The sequence below is a fragment of the Sus scrofa genome, chromosome 16, assembly GCF_054392235.1.
Source record: "Sus scrofa isolate SSC_HxYL_T2T_F1_AM1 chromosome 16, Sscrofa_HxYL_maternal_Yorkshire_Landrace_v2.0, whole genome shotgun sequence".
In the NCBI taxonomy this organism is placed as follows: domain Eukaryota; kingdom Metazoa; phylum Chordata; class Mammalia; order Artiodactyla; family Suidae; genus Sus; species Sus scrofa.
In genome coordinates, this window is record NC_139398.1 from 64,443,117 (window position 1) to 64,463,737 (window position 20,621).

A 20,621-nucleotide genomic window follows, 5' to 3' on the forward strand; every position below is an offset into this window, starting at 1 on the left:
CATAGGTTGTGTGCGGCCCTAAAAAGACAAAAAAAAAAAAAAAAAAGCAGGAAGCTCAGAACTTTCAGAGCAAAGTATAAGGGTTAGAGTTTGGGAAGGTGTGAAATGAGACAAATGTAATCAGCGCAGGCAGCCGGAGGCCTATCTGGGCCTCTCGAGGGGGGAAGACAAGGACGTCTGCTGACACAGCCCCATGAGAACTGGTCCCAGGGAGCACTTGAGTGTGCAACCAGGGTCTGGGCTATTCAGTGGCTGGGACAGGGAGCTGGTCCAGGTGAATCATGTTGATGCTAAGTTACTTTTTTAAATGTTGCTACTAAGAATAACAGCTTTAAAAGCAGTCAGCCTAACCATCTCTGCAGGGGATATTTCTGGAAAAAGAAAGAGACCTCAACATGCCAGTATCCCCAGCTTGTTGTAGCGTCTCCAAGGGACAGGAAACAATGTCATGTCCTCGGTGTGCATGTAGCTGGTGGGGCTGGGGGTGGTGGCTGATGCAGGGGAGAGGGTACCAATCACAGCTGCAGCAAGAGTAAAAATCATGTGGCTCGGTGGTTAATGAATCCGACTAGGAACCATGAGGCTGCAGGTTCGATCCCTGGCCTCACTCAGTGGGTTAAGGATCTGGCGTGGCCCTGAGCTGTGGTGCGGGTCACAGACATGGCTCAGATCCCGCGTTGCTGTGGCTCAGGTGAAGGCCAGTGGCTACAGCTCTGATTCGACCCCTAGCCTGGGAACCTCCATATGCGGCGGGAGCGGCCATAGAAAAGATAAAAAGACGAAAACCAAAATGAAACAAAACAAATAAGCACCATCAGTGAGTGCCAGGCCTGCCTAGGGCATATGCTAAGCCTCCCCATGACTCTGTGGGGTTGTATTACCACCATTTCACTGCTGAAGAAACGAAGGCTTAGGTGTGTCTCACGAGTGAGCCCTAGGTTTGATTCCAGTCTGTCTCGGCTGCGGGGGTGGCTGACCTCTTCCCATGCTGCCTAGCCTCTCCATCTCCAGCCTCTGTGGGTGCCATGATGACAGGCATGAGTCTCCCTGGGGAGCCAGGCCCCAGGCGGTGAAGTCCCTTTGCATGAACGGACCCTCTGCACATCGTTCCCTCCCCCTGCCATGTCCCTGGCATCTCTTCTTGGGTCATGAACACATGTGCCCCGCGTGCCTTGGCAGAACACAGCGCGTGTAGGGAAGGGTGCATGGAGCTGGACAGGGTGGATGCCAGAGGCCCAAGCAACAAGGGGCTCTTTCCTGGGGGCCGTGGGCAGCCCCTGGCAGGGTTTTCAGCTGGTAGCGGCCAGTAAGGAGGCTAGTGCCAAGATTCAGGAGCGAAAGGTTGAGGCCTGGAATAGGGCCGAACCCCGAAGGCGGTTTTGAGGTAGAAATTACGGGCCTTGCTTTGGGGTTGGGGCGTGGGGGTGGCGCTGGGTCTTGGCGCCTCGGTTGGGTGCGTGTTCTCCTACGCGCCACTAGGTGGGGCTGTCATGGAAAGGAGGCCCCGTCCCTGCTCTCAGGAGACTTACATTCCGCCAGGAGAAAGGTAGCGTAGCCCGCGAGGGCTGCAGTGCCCGTGCACGCAGGAACTCCCAAGATAAATGCACGTGGTGGTAAGTGCTCCGAAGAGATTACACAGGGCGGGGGGGCGGGGGAGTGGCCTGGGAGACGTGGGAGCCACGACCTCAGTGCTAAGCAGGAGCCCGCCATGCAGTATTGCCGCCCTTGCTTCCCCTCAAAAGGTGGCAAACGCCTGCACCCCCTGCACCAAACTAACCAGCGAGGCGCGCTTGGCCTCCCTTCGAGAAGGGAAGCAGCGGTCGGGCCGGGGCGGAGGAGGGCCGGGCGCCAGAAGGGCCTTTGGGCTTGTACCGTGCAGGTGCCTGGGAGATAATGAAGCGGCGCTGACCCGGGCTGTGGAGGCCAGAGAGGCCTGCCACGGCGTCTGGAAGAACATGGCACTTAGAAGAGGGCACAGGAGGACAAGCCAGCCACCACGGCGCGAGAAGAAGCCGCCGGAAAGGTAGGGGCGTGATAACCCAGCGGGCTTGGCAGGGCCCGGTGGACGCGCCCAGAACTTGGAAAACCTTCTTTTCCAAACACTTGCGTCCGTCCGAGCTGCCCAGGCCTCCCGGGGAACAATGCCTGTCGGCTAATCAGGCCGCAGGACACCTAATCCTGCTTCCCACTCGGTCCAAGGCAGCGCCGCGCTCTCCCGACGGCAGGGCTCCGGCGGCGCAAGAGCCAGCGGGCGCCGGAGCTGCCTCCCGCTCGGCCGGCCTCTCGGGGCCTTGGGAGTGTTCCCTGCGGCCCATCTGCACAAACAGACGGGGGCCAGGTCTGCGCCTCAGGAATGAGGAGATAAAAGGGACCATCGGGGCTTTTTCCACCAAAGGCGAAAGCATTTTATAGAACGGGCTGCGAGGTTTTGTTTCAGGAAATTTCATCATGTCTCCAAGAAGGGGAGGGGAGAAAAAAGAGAGAGGGAGAGGGAGAGAGAGAGGGAGAAGTTAATTGGCCTCAGATTTTCTCACTCCCTTTTCATGTTGGTAACACGAGGCGGCCCAGGTCAGCCTCAGGTCAGCGACGTTTGGGCTCTTTAGTGCCCCTCTGTGAATACCTCATTTCTGTAATAGTTTTTCCTTGAAAAACAGCTCTGCCTTCTTTGGCAGATGGTGACATTCCATTAGCATATGGAATATTTTTCAAAACACATCCGAAAGCATGTCTCTTACGGAGGAGACTGGGCAACAGCAAATGAATGTTTGAAAAGTATGCTGGGAGCAACTCAACACTGAACAGAAGGTTCCCCCCCCCCAACCCGCCCCCCCACCCCGCACCCCACACTCCCCACCGTGCTCCTGGATTGTTACTGTACCCGAAAAGGGGACAGGATTTTCCTCCAAAGCTTAGTCTGTTGGCTTTACTGCAACCATCACAGTACACGGAGGGGAGCTAGAGCGACTCAACCCAGACGATAAAGAAGAGCGTGGTCTTGGTCTGGGGTGGACATTGACCAGCCTTCGTGGCTGTGGTGTCAGGGGTCGTGAGGGGTGCTTCTTGTTCACTGAGCACCTGTTGTGTGCCACATGCTCTGTGGGACATACATTCTCATCTTTCCTGCTGAAATCCATCTACCACACAGCGGGCAGAGAGGGCTCCTGAACACATAAGTCCCATCACGCTCCTGCCATGTCCAGCACTTTCAAAGGGCCGCCCGTTGTGCTTAGTCGGCATCAGGTTCAAGTGCCTTGTTAGGGTCTGCAGTTATCTAGCCTCTGTCTGCCCCTCCAACGTCAGTTTTTCTCTGTCACTCCCACTCGAGCTATGGCTTTCTTTCCAGTCTTGATTTCTGCCCCAGGGCCTTTGCATGTACTGTTCCCTCTGCCTAGCATGCATTCCCCTCCCTCCCCGCCAGCTATTCATATGGCTGCTTCCTCACCATTCAGGTCTCTGCTCAAATATCCTCTTTTTCTGAGACGCCTTCTCCGACCAGGTCATCTAAACTATCCCATGTCACTCCCACCCTCCATCAAATTCTGTGTTCTATTTACTCGATAGTACTTACCACTTTATTACTTTATTTGTTTACCTGTATTTATTTAAGACATTTTTGAAGGCCTACCATGTGCTAGGCACTCAGCTAGGCAGTCGCAAAACAAATCTCCCTGCCCCACGGCGCCTATGGGATAACATGGGAAGGCAGATGGCGAGCAAACTGCATTTCCTGACTTCATGACGGGAAACCGGATCTGCCTGAGGTGTGCCCGGAACCTGGGTTGTCTTCTTCAGAGGCTGTTTTGCAGTATGATCATCACAGAGCGCAGGGACTCAGAGTTCAGTGAAGATCTGAACCCTGTTTTTTTTTTTTTTTTTTTTTTTTTTTTTTTGTCTTTTGGTCTTTTGGTCTTTTGTCTTTTCTAGGGCCGCTCCTGAGGCATAGGGAGGTTCCCAGGCTAGGGGTCAAATCAGAGTTGTAGCCTCCGGCCTACACCACAGCCACAGCAACTCCAGATCTGAGCCGTGTCTGCGACCTACCCCACAGCTCATGGCAACGCCGGATCCTTAACCCACAGAGCAAGGCCGGGGATCGAACCCGCAACCTCATGGTTCCTAGTCGGATTCGTGAACCACTGAGCCCCGATGGGAACTCCTGAATCCTGTTTTGTAGACAGTGGCATTCAGGCACAGAACCGGGAGTGGCTTTCAAGATTGCCCTGCTAATAAAACAGCAGAGCAAGGAGGCAAACCCAGTTCTGTCGGAGCCTGGAGCTGGCTCTCCATAAGGCCCGCCCAGCCCAAGGCCTCTCGCGGGGTGCCTTCCCCGTGGCTTCCTTCTTCCAGCCCCAAATCCAGGTCCTCCCCACACTGCAGATCCAAGCCAACCGACCGCTGACTGTGTCCTCAGCCTGCCACTCTCTGGGGGGCCACCTGCTCTCTGCACCACTGAGGACCGTGTCCTTGAGCCCTCCAAGTCCTCATCTCCTTGTCAAAATGAGCATTTAAACCACAGTACCTCTGCTAAACTCTTGAGAGTGTTATCCTGCTTTCTGATCAACCAGTCTGTAAACTGCGTTCAAAGAAAGGCAATGGAGTAGTTTTGATGTCAGGGCTCAACATAGTTTTAGCAGCTACCTCTTCTTGGACTATTGTTTCTAGCCCTCTACTCTGCTCACTCTGTTGATCCAAGAATAGATCCAGCCAGTGCATACTGGCCTCCTCATAGAAGGCAGGCATTGGCTCCTAGCACACACAAGCCCCGGATGGGCTGGCTTTAGGCATGGCTTCAAACTATATCACCTGCTCGTGGAATTCTCCCTCCCTGTCTGGCTCTCCTCTCTCACGGTCTCATTGGAAGACAGGCTCTCATCCCACGTCGTGGTCAGGGGGCTCCTAGCAACCCCAGGAGCACACCCTAGCCTCTGAGTATCTCTGCTGGAGCAAAATCTCTCTTCCTGCAGCCTGAAGAGTCATGGAATCCACCGCCTTGGCTCAGATTGGCCTGTGCCCATCCCAAAACCCCTGACTGTGGTCAGAGGAATGAGATGCTCTGATTGGCTAGGCCAGGCTCCCATAGCCACCCTGGCACCAGGGCTTGGGGTCCACCCCCACAAACCACTTAGACTGAGAATGGAAGGGAGGCAGAGGCCCAAAGAAAGATCAGGGTGCTGAGAAGTCAGTCCAAAGAGACAGGGGAACAGAGGCCAGGCAGACAAAACCCAACATCTACTGCTCCTTCCACTTGACCCGCCTTTTCCCGTGGAAGTGACTCATTTTGCACCTTCTTCAAGGCTCAGCTCAGATCTAACCTCCTCCCCGATCCACTGAGCGGGGGGCTAAGTCCTCCAGGCCTGGACTCCTCTCATACCTTGTCCCGTTCTCCTTGGGGTTGTAGCTATTAATGTGCATGTTCAAGAACCGGCAGGTGTAGCAGGTGAGAAAGTCCACCCTGGAGGTCAGAGGGTTTGGGTTCGAATCTGGTCTCCGCTCTGCACTGAGGCCCAGGCGCTTCCTTCTCAGCCTCCCTTCTTTTCCAGGCTGCTCAGAGCATTCAGTGAGCTGAAGCCAGCCCAGCCTGGGCTCAGAGGGCTTTTGATTTCCTTCACTCCAGAATCCATCCTTGGTCTTCTCTGTCCCCCGCTCTCCCCCCCTCCGGTCACAGGTACTGATAACTGTGTGTTGAATGAACAAACCTGTAGATTCCAGAACTATCAGGGTACAATAGGGTTTCCCTGCTTCACAGCCCTTGAGTTCCAAAGGAAGCAGTTCAGGCGAAAAGCCACGGGGTCCAAGACTCTTAAAAACCCTTAAGGAGTTCCTGGAGTTCCCGTCGTGGCTCAGTAGTTAATGAATCCAACTAGGAACCATGAGGTTGTGGGTTTGATCCCTGGCCTTGCTCAGTGGGTTGAGGATCAGGTGTTGCCGTGAGCTGTGGTGTGGGTTGCAGACGCAGCTCGGATCTGGCATTGCCGTGGCTGTGATGTAGGCTGCCGGCTACAGCTCCGATTTGACCCCTAGCCTGGGAACCTCCATATGCTGCGGGAGCGGCCCTAGAAATGGCAAAAAAGACCAAACAAACAAACAAACGAAAAACGCCCTTAAGGGGGTCCTGCTGTGGCGCAGCGGGATTGGCACCATCACCGCAGCTCCAGAACGCAGGTTTGATCCCCGGCCCAGCATGGTGGGTTAAAGGATCTGGCGTTACTGCAGCAGTGGCATAGTTTGCACCTGTGGCTCAGAGCTGATCTCTGGCCCGAGAACTCCAAATGCCGTGAGGTGGCCAGAAAACAAACAAAAAACCCGAACCCCCAGAAAAAAAAACCCTTAAAATGGGAATTCAGCACAGGACACAGGGTGTGTGCTCTGTGACCCAGCGCAGTAACTGACATCCAGTTAGAGTTTGAGAACCGCCAAGCTGGTCAAAGAAGATTAAATGCAGACACTCCATCATTCCAATGATTCTGCTCTTAAAATAACTTTCAGGAGGTTGAGCAGGCAAAAAGGAAAAGAGAATGTGGTAAGTTCTGAATTTTAAATTGCCTGCAAGGTTCACTCCATCCTGGCTTAATATGCAGCCTTATCCTATAATTTTAATATGTGTCAAGAGACTTATTTGTTCCGGGAAGAACAAATGGGATCGTATATGTAAATGCACCAAGGACAGTGTGTAGCACAAAGTGGGGGTTCCCTGAGTGTGGTGGGATGGAACCCAAGTCTTGCTCGGTGGTCTCCCGGAGACCCACTGGGTTGCTGCAGAGGAGGTGGGCTGGCCTCCTGTATCTCCCGCTGGCTCTCACACTCCCGTCCCAAGACATTGGTCACTAACGCTTAGGTCCTAAAGCCTGGGGTGAAATTCCAATGGTGTTGCTGCTGCTGCCTCCAGAACGCTGTTGCTGGGAGCCAAGTTCAGGCAAGCCAAGTCAGCTCTGGTCCCTTTTCCCTGCATCTTGGTTGGCCTTACTTCATTTTCAAGACAAATATACAACCTTGACCCTCCCCTGCAAAAAAGTCATCCAACCTTCAAATCAAGAGCACGGTGGCATTGTTATTCGAGGCACAAGGTTTTGTATTGTGTTTGGGGTGCTTTTTTTTCCCCCCCGGCTGTGCCCATGGCATGCACAAGTTCCCTGGTTCCCTGGCCGGGGATTGAACTTGAGCCACAGCAGTGACAACACCAGATCCTTAACCTATTGCACCACAAAGAAACTCCTGTATTGTGTTTTTGCAGGGCCCTCTGTGTGATTTTTGGGACAGCCGTGTCAAGCCCTTGGGTGTGGCATTAGCTGTAATGTGTCATGACTGCAGAATCTGTGTAGTTCCCATGGTCCTAGACTCCAAAGGTGCCTTGGGAGGCAGAGGAAATTCTTGCTCAGGGCTGGTCCCAGCCAACCTTTGGACACTGTTGCTGTCAAGGTCCCAGTTCTCCTGACTGCAGGCTCTAAAATGATGCCTTTCCTTGGGTGACATCAGTCAGAGACTGGCACTGGCTCTTGGAGTAACAGAGGACTCCCAGGCTCCCAGTGCTGCCCCACCGATTAGGAACCAGGACTCTGGGTCAGCAGCCTGGGGCCTGACTCCTGGCTCTGCACGTACGTCTCTGAGGTCAGGATTTGGGGCAGGCTCTTTGCTATCAGACCCCTTCAGAGCAGGAGGTCACACATCTTCACTCCATCTCCTTGTCAGCTTGTTTCTTGTGCACCTTTTTCTTCCACCACCAACTTTCCGACTCATTCCATATTTTCCTATTTAAATCTCAGATGGATGGAGCCCATGAGCTCAACTACCTGAAATGACCAGGTAGGGTTTTTTGTTCTGGCCTCCTGATAGGTCACCAAACAGCCAATGGATGGGCTGCTCTTGAGTCAGGTGCCCATCTTTGTCCAATCGGTAGCCATCCCTTGTTGAAGCACAGCCTAAAGTTATTTTCCTCCACCCCTGGCCTTGGGTGGGGTAGTTTCCTTTAGGGGGCACTTACGTGTGTGGCTGACACCACCAGTCACAGGTCAGGGCACTGTTCCTCTGACTCCTCGGGCCTGCCCAGAGCCTTGCTAAACTGTGACAGGTCATAATAGCTGACTGCTATGTAGGAATCGCATGTTCCTGACATTACTTGGAGGTTTTACGATTCAAGCAGCCAAGCCCTCCATGCTCCCTCACATGAGAAGGCTCCCCAGGAAGGCAGGCGTCCACAGAGCTTCATCTCTCCGTGACAGAGTCTCCCAATCCCACCCATCACTGCAGTATCTACTGGGGTCTGACTTTACTCTCAATTCCGCTATCGCACAGTGCCTGACACTCCGTCCACCCTCAGGAGCCTCTTTTGGAATAGCCATAAACATGTAGGGATGCTCGAGTGAAATTAGGATGAGCCAGACTGAGAAGCTTAAGGCACAGTCCTCTGGCCAAAGGGCTCTGGTCTATTTCTACCATTACTTGGTTTCTTTGGGTCCACCTTATGACCTCATTAATATTGCATTTTCTTTGTAATGAAATATTTCCCAGTGTGTGCCCTGTAAGATGATAGTTCGATGAGATATTAAATGCATATTGTAAGAGAGAAAGGATTCTGTGATCAAGTGAATTTGGGAAATACCAAGTTAAAGAAAGTTAAACAGCTTTTTTTGAAATGCAGGACTTCTCAGAGCCTTTGATGTACTAATGCATGCTGTTGCTGTCCACGAAAGTTATAGAGGCTTTTGTGTTTCTAATAATTGTTTGATTTTGAAATCACTCTCTCTCTCTCTCTCTTTTTTTTTTTTTGTCTTTTTAGGGCCGCACTCACAGCATATGGAGGTTCCCAGCCTAGGGGCTGAGTCAGAGCTGTAGCTGCCAGCCTATGCCCCAGCCACAACTGATCTGAGCCGCATCTGCAACCTACACCACAGCTCACGGCAATGCTGGATCCTTAACTCACTGAACGAGGCCAGGGATTGAACCTGCGTCCTCATGGATGCTAGTCAGATTTGTTTCCACTTGAGCCATGACGGGAACTCCTGAAATCTCTTTTTTCACTCATGATTCTCTCACAGGACCAGTGTTGGAGGAGCCACACCCTGAGAAATGTGCCTTTAGACAGACAGGGAATGCTCTCCTGCCTCTTTATTGGATGTATGGGATTTATAGAATTTGCTTGTCTGATCATCACTGCCGGTTGTGGGAGGCCATGCAGGTGTCACTGGACAAGATTGTCTATCTTCAGAGGGGTAGCCTGCTCATCCTATTGGTCCACTAGTTCTGAGCTGTGGTTGTTATGGTGACGGGAAGGCGGCTGCAGACCTGGGAGGGGCTGATACATAACCCGTGCACAAACTCTGGGCAGCTTCTTTCAGTTGGGTGTTGAGTCGCAGCATGGCCTGCTCTAGAGAACATCATGGCATATGTAAAGTTCTCCAGCAGCCTGGGTTTTGTCTTCGAGCGTGTTGTCCTTTAAGAGCGCAGGGAAGCTATTGTGTAGAAGAGAGTTGGAGGGAGTAAACTATGGGCTGATGTATTACTTCTTCTGGGTTCCTCACCCTCAGCACTGTTGATGTTTGGAGGGGATCCTACTTGGTTGGGGCAAGGGGTGTGTCTTGTGCATCGTAGGCTGTTTGACGGCATCCTTGGCCTCGCCCCCCCAGGTGCCAGGAGCCCAGATTCCCCTCCCTTGGCCCACTGGGCCAACCGAAACTACCTTTAGGCATGCCAGAGGTCCTCTGGAGGGCAAATCGCCCCAGCGGGGCAATCGGGGAAAGCTTGACCAACATCTGTGAAAGGCTTTCAGGATGTATTACCTTCCTCACCGTAGAAGGAAAATAGTGCCGTCACCCGCAGAGCCTGATCCGAGAGCTGCGAAGAACTGGCAACTAATTAAACTCTCGTTGGGGCATTTCCTTAATTCACTCTGAAAGCTCATGTATCTGTTGGGGGTCTTGGCTGCAAGTGACAGAAGACCCCATTCCAAATGCTCTAAGCAAAAAAGAGAAAGTTTTGGGGGTTCATGTAATGGAATAGTCCAGCCTAGCGTGCGCCTCCGGCACAGCTGGATCCAGGTACTTACGCAGTGTTATCAAGGATCAAGAATTTTTCCAACTCTTTGCTCTGATTTCCTCTATCCTGGCTCCATTCTGAAGCTCTTCGCATGTGGTGGTGAGACGGCTGCCAGCAGCTCCGGCCTGCTCCCCCCTCCAGCAGATCTGGTGGAAAAGGGAGAGCTTCTCTTCCCTCATAGTTTGAATGAAAGCCTGGATCTGGTTCCCATTGGCCCAGGAGACGATACTTCTCTCTTTAGCTACGCCTGATTCACATGCCTGTCCCTGGAGCCTGGGGTGGAGCCCACACCAACTGAACCATTCAGTTGGGAATGGCGAGGGGATAGGTCCCCATGGGAACACTGGGACGGATATCTGAGAAGTGGTCAATGGCTGCTGGTCAGGCAAGCACCTCTCTTTCCCCATGAATGAGAAAAACTATAACAGCAATAACCAATAAAAGCAGCTCCCATGTGTAGTACGTGAGCTCCGTACCAGACCCTACCTGGCATTATTCCTAATCCCCACCAGTATCCTAAGAGGTGGCTGTTATCATCCCATTTTACAGATGGATAAGTGGAGTCTCAGAGGGAGAAGTGACACAGCCCAAATCACACAGCTGGGCAGCGACCGAGCCGAAGACCTTGGGCACCACCTTTCCTCCTGCAGGTCACCCTCCCTAACCACCTTTGGCTCTGCAACAATCCAGAAGATTTCACGAGGTCTCTTTGCTGCACTTCCGGAAGGAGGTGGTGGGATCATGACGGGCCACTATCCTTCAGGTCACTGCCCAACCTGTTCAATATTCTCTTGTCAATTTGGTGCCAGTTTGTGACAATAATCCCTCAAGGGCCATTCCTGATACAGCAAGACAGGCATTTTCAGATGTGGCCCTATTTCACCTTCTTGATCTGTTTTCTCGCCCTCCTCCTTGTCCCACCCCTGCTGTTCTCTTTAATCCCCTGAGTGCATTATTCGTAATAGTGAAATGTCCTAGAGGGCTTACCATGTGCTGGGCATCATGCCGAGGAGTTGCTGTGACATCATTTCATTTAATTTTTTCTAAATATCATATTAGTAGATGCTATTATACCCATTTGACAGAGGAAGTAACTGAGATTTGGAAAGGCTAGATGACTTGCCCAAGGTCACCCCACAGCAGATGGGAAGACCTAGGGCTTGAACCCAGGCAGATCCCATCGCCTTTGCCGCGACCCGAAACTTCAGACACTGCAAACCCACGGCCTGTGAGTCAAATTTGGCTTACGGGTATATTTCGTTTGGCTCACATCGTACTTAAAAAAAAAAAAAAAAAAAACCACTTGAATTAGTTGCCAATGTTTTAAAATTGAGAACCTGCACATTAAAAAACAAAATTCATTCTTTCCTACTTCTCTTGAAAAAAATCAGACGATTGGCAACCTGGGGCCGGTGTTCCTACCTGATAGAGCTTGGCTGGAGCTGACAGTTGAGTCCCAGCTGTCCCCAGTGCCACAGGCCCCCTCGCTCCCTATTGCCTTCCCAAGACTGAGGCTGCGCGTTGGTCATGGCTCGTCCTGTGTACCTGTTGTTTTCCTCAGGTGCTTTGTGCTTTAGCTGCGCAGGCTCGCAGGGCCGTAGAGCTCGAGGCCCCAGCTCCCCATCGAGGTGCCCCTCCCAGCTTCTGACCACACAGGTTTGGGGCGGCTGCTCATCCTTCTCTACAGATTTAGTGGCAAAAGCTCTCTCGCCAGTGAAGCTCAGACTTAGGCACTAGAAGAGTTGGAAAGAACCCCGCGTTTCCTTTCCTCCTGTGCTCCGCGACCGCCCCCATCCCATCTCTGGTTCGTGGGCCCTCTGGGGCCAGTTTCTTGGCAACGCTTGCCTTGGGTACCTGACTTTTTCCCCTGCTCCCCTCAGACCCCCCTACCCTTTTCTTCCTAATTCTCCTCAGGAGAACCATCGCTTGGATTATCATGCAACCCGAGCGCCTGAGCATGAAGTGCAACCCTTTACAACCGACGGACCATTTCGTTTCTGCTCGGTTGTGTTTGTTTAAACTCGTTGCTGGCAGGACCCTGGCTCAGGGGCAGAGTTCCACGGCGCTCCCAGGCAGATGTTCTGGCTGGTTGCAGGGGGCCGCATTGAGAGCCAGGACAGGAGAGCCGGTGGCTGGCAGCCAGGCTGGGGGGTGGGGGTGCCGGGGGGGGGGTGGAGGACCCTTCACAGGTGTGCTTGGGAGCCAAGGGATTTGGGGCAAAAACAACAGCCCGCAGTGCCTTTGTAATGAGGCCTTACAGGCCCCAATTCATACGCAAGACCGCTGAGGCTCAGCGAGGTCGAGACACTGGTCCTGTGTCACAGAGCGAGCTCCGGAGGGAGGAGAAAAGAAATGCTTTATATCGTTTGCAGCATTAGGGTGTGGCCAGTTTCAGGCAGGTGGGAGATGATGCTGATGAGCATCTGACAGGCGCAGTGGAGGCCCAGAAGGTCTTCTGGAGCGCAGGCACCGTACCTGTCCAGCTGGCACCTGGCTTCTGTGACAGCATGCCTGCCTCACTGGGAAGCCCAGAACCGTTGAGCCTGGGGTTATCTGCCCAGTCAGAGTCCTGCCACTGGCTTGGCTGAGTGACCTCAGGTGAGTTATGCCACCTCCATGAGCCTCAGTTTCCTCAGCTGCCAAATGGGAGGAAGTGGGGAGAGGCGAGAGCCGTTCACAGGAATTTGGGGAGGAATAAAGGAGATAATGCAGTAGCGTATCACAGGCTTTATTGACATTACAGAGCATGGCCTGTAATACTTGCGGGAATGAACGATAACTTTTTCGGTTTCAACGCGAAGCCTCAGGGAACACCATCCGGGGTCTTTACTGGGAGGCGGTGGCCAGAGGCAGAGGCCAGGTTCAGCCTCCAGACCCTCAGTTTCCTTCCTGTGCAACTCAGGGAACCTCACCCTCTTCTCAGGGCTCTGGCTTTCTTGTTTGTAAAGGGGGTGGGGTGGGGTGGGGGCACGTCCCTCAAAGGCTTGCTGGAGCTTACAGAGTGCGGGTGTTGGTTCTGGGAATTTGTTGTCTGCGTGGGCGGGGCTAACCTCTGAGGGGTCAGGAGCACATATCCATTCCCAGGAAATCCAGATGGACGGGTCGCGTGCCCCAGCATATCCTCGCACACAGACCTGGGAAGCAGTGGGCGTCTCCGCCAGCAGGAACTGATTTTATAGAGAGGGAAGGGGACAGAGAGGCAGGCAACCTCTCTCAAGGGCTTTCTATGTCCATATGCTCTGCCTTCATCAAGAGTATTCCTGTGCTCGCTTCGGCAGCACATATACTAAAATTGGAACGATACAGAGAAGATTAGCATGGCCCCTGCGCAAGGATGACACGCAAATTCGTGAAGCGTTCCATATTTTTTTTTAATATAATAATGAAGTGTTTGAACTTACAGGACCATCAGGCTAAAACACACAATTATGGGAAGGGGTTAGCATAGTTAAAAAACAGGGCAACCACAAGCCAAAACCAAATATTGCATTTGCAAAAAATGAAAAAAAAAATTACACTCAAGCAGATAATAACAGGAGACCATCCAACCAAAAAAAAAAAAAAAAAAAAAAAAAGAAAGGAAGAATGGAGAACCATAGAATCAACTGGAACACGAGGATCAAATGGCAATAAATAATCATCTATCAATTATCACCTTAAATGTCAATGGACTGAATGCCCCAATCAAAAGACACAGAATGGCTGAGTGGATAAAAAGGCAAAAACCTTCAATATGCTGCCTACAAGAAACTCACCTTAGGACAAAAGATACATATAGATTGAAAGTGAAAGGCTGGGGAAAAGTATTTCATGCCAATAGACATGACAGAAAAGCAGGAGTTGCAACGCTCATATCAGACAAAATAGACTTTAAAACAAAAGACATAAAGAAAGACAAAGAAGGACACTATTTAATGATTAAGGGATCCATCCAAGGAGAGGATGTTACTATCATCAACATATATGCCCCAAACATAGGAGCACCCAGATACATACAACAAATATTAACAGACATAAAGGGAGATATTGATGAGAATACAATCATAGTAGGAGACCTAAATACCCCCCTCACATCAATGGACAGATCCTCTAGACAGAAAACCAATAAAGCAACAGAGATCCTAAAGGAAACAATAGAAAAGTTAGACTTAATTGATATCTTCAGGACACTACATCCAAAAAAATCAGAATACACATTCTTCTCAAATGCTCATGGAACATTCTCAAGAATCGACCACATATTGGGACATAAAGCGAATCTCAATAAATTTAGGAGCATAGAAATTATCTCAAGTATCTTCTCTGACCACAATGCCATGAAATTAGAAATCAACCATGGGAAAAGGAAAGAGAAAAAACCTACTCCATGGAGACTAAACAACATGCTACTAAAAAACCAATGGGTCAATGAGGAAATCAAGAAGGAAATTAAAAACTATCTTGAAACAAATGATAATGAAGACACAACCTCTCAAAATCTATGGGATGCTGCGAAAGCAGTGCTCAGAGGGAAATTTATAGCAATACAGGCCTTTCTCAAAAAAGAAGAAAGATCCCAAATTGACAACTTAACCCTCCACCTAAATGAATTAGAAAAAGAAGAACAAAAAAGTCCTAAAGTCAGCAGAAGGAAGGAAATTGTAAAGATCAAAGAAGAAATCAATAAAATAGAGACTCAAAAAACAATAGAGAAAATTAATAAAACCAAGAGCTGGTTCTTTGAAAAGGTGAACAAAATTGATAAACCCCTGGCCAGACTCACTAAAAAGAGGAGAGAAAGAACCCAAATCACCAAAATTATAAATGAAAAAGGAGAAATCACAACGGATACAGCAGAAATACAAAAAACCATAAGAGAATACTATGAACAACTATATGGCAATAAGTTTGACAATCTGGAAGAAATGGACAATTTTCTAGAATCTTACAGCCTGCCAAAACTGAATCAAGCAGAAACAGACCAACTGAACAGACCAATCACCAGAAATGAAATTGAAGAGGTCATAAAATCACTCCCTACAAATAAAAGCCCAGGACCAGATGGCTTCACAGGTGAATTCTATCAAACATATAAAGAGGAATTGGTGCCCATCCTCCTGAAACTCTTTCAAAAGGTTGAAGAAGAAGGAATACTCCCAAAGACATTCTATGAGGCCACCATCACCCTCATTCCAAAACCAGGCAGAGATACCACCAAAAAAGAAAACTATCGCCCAATATCATTGATGAATATAGATGCAAAAATTCTCAACAAAATCTTAGCCAACCGAATCCAACAACATATCAAAAAAATTATACACCATGACCAGGTTGGGTTCATCCCAGGTTCACAAGGATGGTTCAACATACGCAAATCAATCAACATCATACACCACATTAACAAAAAAAAAGTCAAAAATCATATGATCATCTCAATAGATGCAGAAAAAGCATTTGACAAAGTTCAACATCCATTCATGATCAAGACCCTCGCCAAAGTGGGTATAGAGGGAACATTCCTGAATATAATCAAAGCCATTTATGATAAACCCACAGCAAATATAATCCTCAATGGGGAAAAACTGAAAGCCTTCTCACTCAAATCTGGAACAAGACAGGGATGCCCACTCTCACCACTGCTCTTCAACATAGTTTTGGAAGTCTTAGCCACAGCAATTAGACAAACAAAAGAAATCAAAGGCATCCATATAGGAAGAGAAGAGATCAAACTGTCACTGTATGCAGATGACATGATTCTATACCTAGAAAACCCTAAGGACTCAACCCCAAAACTCCTTGAACTGATTAATAAATTCAGCAAAGTGGCAGGATATAAGATTAACATTCAGAAGTCAGTTGCATTTCTGTATACCAGCAATGAAGCATTAGAAAAGGAATACAAAAATACGATACCTTTTAAAATTGTACCTCACAAAATCAAATACCTCGGAATACACCTAACCAAAGAGGTAAAGGACCTATATGCCGAGAACTATAAAACCTTAATCAAAGAAATCAAAGAAGATGTAAAAAAATGGAAAGATATTCCATGTTCCTGGATTGGAAAAATCAATATTGTGAAAATGGCCATCCTACCCAAAGCAATCTACAGATTCAATGCAATCCCTATCAAATTACCCATGACATTTTTCACAGAACTAGAACAAACAATCCAAACATTTATATGGAACCACAAAAGACCGAGAATCGCCAAAGCAATCCTGAGAAACAAAAGCCAAGCAGGAGGCATCACTCTCCCAGACTTCAAGAAATACTACAAAGCCACAGTCATCAAAACAGTGTGGTACTGGTATCAAAACAGACAGACAGACCAATGGAACAGAATAGAGGATCTGGAAATTAACCCTGACACCTATGGTCAATTAATCTTTGACAAGGGAGGCAAGAACATCAAATGGGAAAAGGAAAGTCTATTCAGCAAGCATTGCTGGGAAACCTGGACAGCTGCATGCAAAGCAATGAAACTAGAACACACCCTCACACCATGCACAAAAATAAACTCCAAATGGCTGAAAGACTTAAATATACGACAGGACACCATCAAACTCCTAGAAGAAAACATAGGCAAAACACTCTCTGACATCAACATCATGAATATTTTCTCAGGTCAGTCTCCCAAAGCAATAGAAATTAGAGCAAAAATAAACCCATGGGACCTCATCAAACTGAAAAGCTTTTGCACAGCAAAGGAAACCCAAAAGAAAACAAAAAGACAACTTACAGAATGGGAGAAAATAGTTTCAAATGATGCAACTGACAAGGGCTTAATCTCTAGAATATACAAGCAACTTATACAACTCAACAGCAAAAAAACCAATCAATCAATGGAAAAATGGGCAAAAGACCTGGGTAGACATTTCTCCAAAGAAGATATACAGATGGCCAACAAACACATGAAAAAATGCTCAACATCGCTGATTATAAGAGAAATGCAAATCAAAACTACCATGAGATACCACCTCACACCAGTCAGAATGGCCATCATTAATAAATCCACAAATAACAAGTGCTGGAGGGGCTGTGGAGAAAAGGGAACCCTCCTGCACTGTTGGTGGGAATGTAAACTGGTACAGCCACTATGGAGAACAGTTTGGAGATACCTTAGAAATCTATACATAGAACTTCCATATGACCCCGCAATCCCACTCTTGGGCATCTATCCGGACAAAGCTCTACTTAAAAGAGACACATGCACCCGCATGTTCATTGCAGCACTATTCACAATAGCCAGGACATGGAAACAATCCAAATGTCCATCGACAGAGGATTGGATTCGGAAGATGTGGTATATATACACGATGGAATACTACTCAGCCATAAAAAAGGATGACATCATGCCATTTGCAGCAACATGGATGGAACTAGAGAATCTCATCCTGAGTGAAATGAGCCAGAAAGACAAAGACAAATACCATATGACATCACTTATAACTGGAATCTAATATCCAGCACAAATGAACATCTCCTCAGAAAAGAAAATCAATCATGGACTTGGAGAAGAGACTTGTGGTTGCCTGATGGGAGGGGGAGGGAGTGGGAGGGATCGGGAGCTTGGGCTTATCAGACACAACTTAGAATAGATTTACAAGGAGATCCCGCTGAATAGCATTGAGAACTATGTCTAGATACTCATGTTGCAACAGAAGAAATGGTGGGGGAAAAACTGTAATTGTAATGTATACATGTAAGGATAACCTGACCCCCTTGCTGTACAGTGGGAAAATAAAATTAAAAAAAAAAAAAAAAAAAAAAAAAAAAAAAAAAAAAAAAAAGAGTATTCCTGTCTAGGAGTTCCTGTTGTGGCTGAGCAGGTTAAGGATCTGATGTTGTCTCTATGAGGATGCAGGTTCGATCCCTGGCCACGCTCAGTGGGTTAAGGATCGGCATGGCTATGAGATGTGGTGTAGGTCGCAGACTCAACTTGGATTCTGTGTGGCTGTGGCTGTGGTGTAGGTCGGCCCCTGTGCCTCCGATTTGACCCCTACTCTGGGAACCTGCATATGCTGCAGGTGTGGCCATAAAAAGGAAAAAAGACAGTCTTCATGTCTAGGAGCTCCCACTCTGCCCCAGCTGGTTAAGGATTCTGCATGGTCTCCGCAGCAGTGTGGGTTCGATCCTACCCAGCATAATGGGTTAAGGGTCTGGTGTCACCACAGCTGTGGTGTAGGTTGCAGTTGTGGCTCAGATTCAATCCCTGGCCCTGGAACTTCCATATGCTGGGGAGTGTGGCCAAAAAAGAAAAGAAAAAGAAAATAAAAACAGTTAAAAAAAAAAAAGAAGTAGAATTCTTGCCTCAGTCACAAACTCAGGCCAGCAAAGATGCAACTGTTTCTAGAACACAGGCTGACAACTCCAGTTTCACTGACCATTTTATCTAGTCCTTTCCCACCTTGCCTGGCTTCAGTTCAGGGACTTCAGCTCTGTTGATTGGGTTGATCGGGTTTACAGTTCAGTCCCTTTCGGGTTTGGCGGCCCCTCCCTCCTGGGTCCCTGCCCCCCTCTGGGTGGGATGGTGGTCAGGGGTCTGCCTCTCCCCTTCTCTCCAGGCTGGCTCCCTCAGCCTGGATGACTCTTCTAACCAAATGGTGGCCTGAACCCCCTGGAGCCCTGTGGCATCAGTCCCCCCGCTCTGCCCTCCCCCACATGCCTGAAACATGGCTAGAGGGCTGTGGAGCCGGCTTTGGACACTAGGGGACTTGGATCTCTCGGCTGCTTTTCTCAGGGGCTGACAGCCAGCACTGCCATCTGCACGGCCCTGCCTGTGCCCCTGGGTGGGGACCTGTCTGCCTTCCCACATTCCAGGAATGCTGTCACCCGTGCCCCCACAACAGGGTCTCATACTGGTAACAACCCTTGAGGTCGGAAACCACCAGGAACCAGTTGCGCAGAACTAAGTGCTTGGGGGGAGATGGTTACATGCTTCAGGTCATTCGGTGGGTATTTGGCATTTGAACCCAGGGCTGTTGGGTTCCAGAGCTTGCCCTTCGAGTTTGTGCCACAGCCTTGAACCTACTGTGAACAGGAAACCCGAGTTCCCAGAGTAGGAGAAAGCTGTTTGCTTAAAACAAAGGCCCAGGGAGGGGAAGTGACTTCCCCGAGGTCACACAGCTTAAGGGGCAACATTAGGGTTCGAGCTCGACGTTCCAGGGCCCGAGTCATGGCTGCTCCTTGTCCCAGCCCTGGAAGGTCTCCTGGCCCGGGAAGCCACCCCGAGTCTGAGGATGACATGGATGTCCACTGGATGTCATTCTTTCTCTACCAAAAATGAGCTAGACCGGCTCCTTGGCAGGATCATAGGATTTTCCCCCCTTCCTTGGGCGAGCAAGTTGCATGTGGGCTGCACAGGTGTGGACTCCCTTTCCTTTGGGCTCCAAGACAGGAGGTGAAGCCGGCTTCTTGTTTTTCTAGGGCGGGGAAGGTCTGCGCAGGAGCCGAATCCCCCGCCCTCCCCGACGGACGGAGGGACGGAAGGACACCTGTGACCACCAAGGCCGCGGCCCGAGCCCCTCCCCCGCCCCCGCCCTCAGTTCATCCTCCCTCCCCCCAGCCTCGAAAATAAATATTCTTCCAAAACATTGCCTCCACCTGGGCACAGGCTGCCAGCGCTCTCCACAGGCTTCACATGAGTTCAGAGCCACATTCACGGGGCAGGGACCGCTCTGCCAAGTCCTGTGCTGCCCGATGCTGAGGAGACAGAAGCAACAGGAAGTGCTCCTGGCCCGACGGGGAGGCTCTCGGCGGCTGGCCTGTTTTAACTTGCAGAGGTCCAGGCTGTGCATTGAGATTACGGGGAAAGGGGGCGCGGGTGTTTCTCGGAGTGGGGGGTCATGAAAATGAGAAGGACGTTAGGGAGGGGCGTTCTCGGCAGAGGCACAGCCTGTCGAGATAGGAGGGTGTGTGGTGGGGGGAAGTGGTGCGTGATCGCGCCGTGAGGTGCACGACGGGGACAGGTGGGAGAGGGCAGGGGCTGTCACAGAGCAGAGCTTCCTCAGGGAAGAGGCCCCGGGTCCCTGCCATCATGCCCCCTCCCATGTTCCCTACCCCCCGCCCCCACCCCCGCCTTGTCCTGCCATCCGACAGTAGCAGGTAACCTTGGGAAAGTCTCCAGGCTTTTGTTTTCTCCTGTGCAAGATGAGAACACCACCCAGGAGGCGGTGGGATCATAGATATGGAAAGTGCTTTGGAAAAAGCCGAAAAGGGCTCCTCTGGTGTTTGTTAAATGAATGTTATGATAACATTTATCAAAATAATCTTCATTAAGCATTCCAGGACTGAAGCCCAAATCACAAGGGATGGGAATGCAGGGAAATGATGGGAAGATCTGAATCAAGCCATGAGGGGCAAATCTGGCAATAACCAGTTGTTATGGGATGCATTGTGTCCCCCTCAAATTCAGATGTTGAAGCCCTAAGTCCCCCGTAGCTCACGATGGGACAGTACTTGGAGACAGCACCTATTAAGAGGCAATTAAGTTAAAAGGGGGTTTTCAGAGTAGGACCTAATCCAATAGGATGTTGTCCTTATAAGGAAAGGAAATTTGGGAGTTCCCTGGTGGCTCAGCTGGTTAAGGATCTGGTGTAGGTGCTGCTGTAGCT

The 20,621-nt window shown here is 49.9% G+C and overlaps 1 protein-coding gene and 1 non-coding gene across 11 annotated transcripts in view; both read left to right on the forward strand.

Annotated features, from left to right (window-relative positions):
* Window positions 1–1,520: 1,520 nt before the first annotated feature.
* LOC106508654 (uncharacterized) overlaps window positions 1,521–20,621 on the forward strand; it is a 239,023-nt gene continuing 219,922 nt past the window's right edge. For 4 of the 10 annotated variants that reach the window (XR_014831614.1, XR_014831613.1, XR_014831611.1 and 1 more), the window contains exons 1-2: window positions 1,521–1,613; window positions 1,880–2,023. The gene's annotated coding sequence lies outside the window, so the exon portion shown is untranslated. Of the gene's footprint in view, window positions 1,614–1,638; window positions 2,024–20,621 lie in introns of those variants that run through there. The other 6 variants (XR_014831617.1, XR_014831615.1, XM_085002481.1 and 3 more) reach the window with 4 other exon arrangements.
* On the forward strand, window positions 13,289–13,395 carry LOC146395629 (U6 spliceosomal RNA). Its single transcript, XR_014831678.1, has one exon. It is a non-coding gene; the product is annotated as a U6 spliceosomal RNA (small nuclear RNA).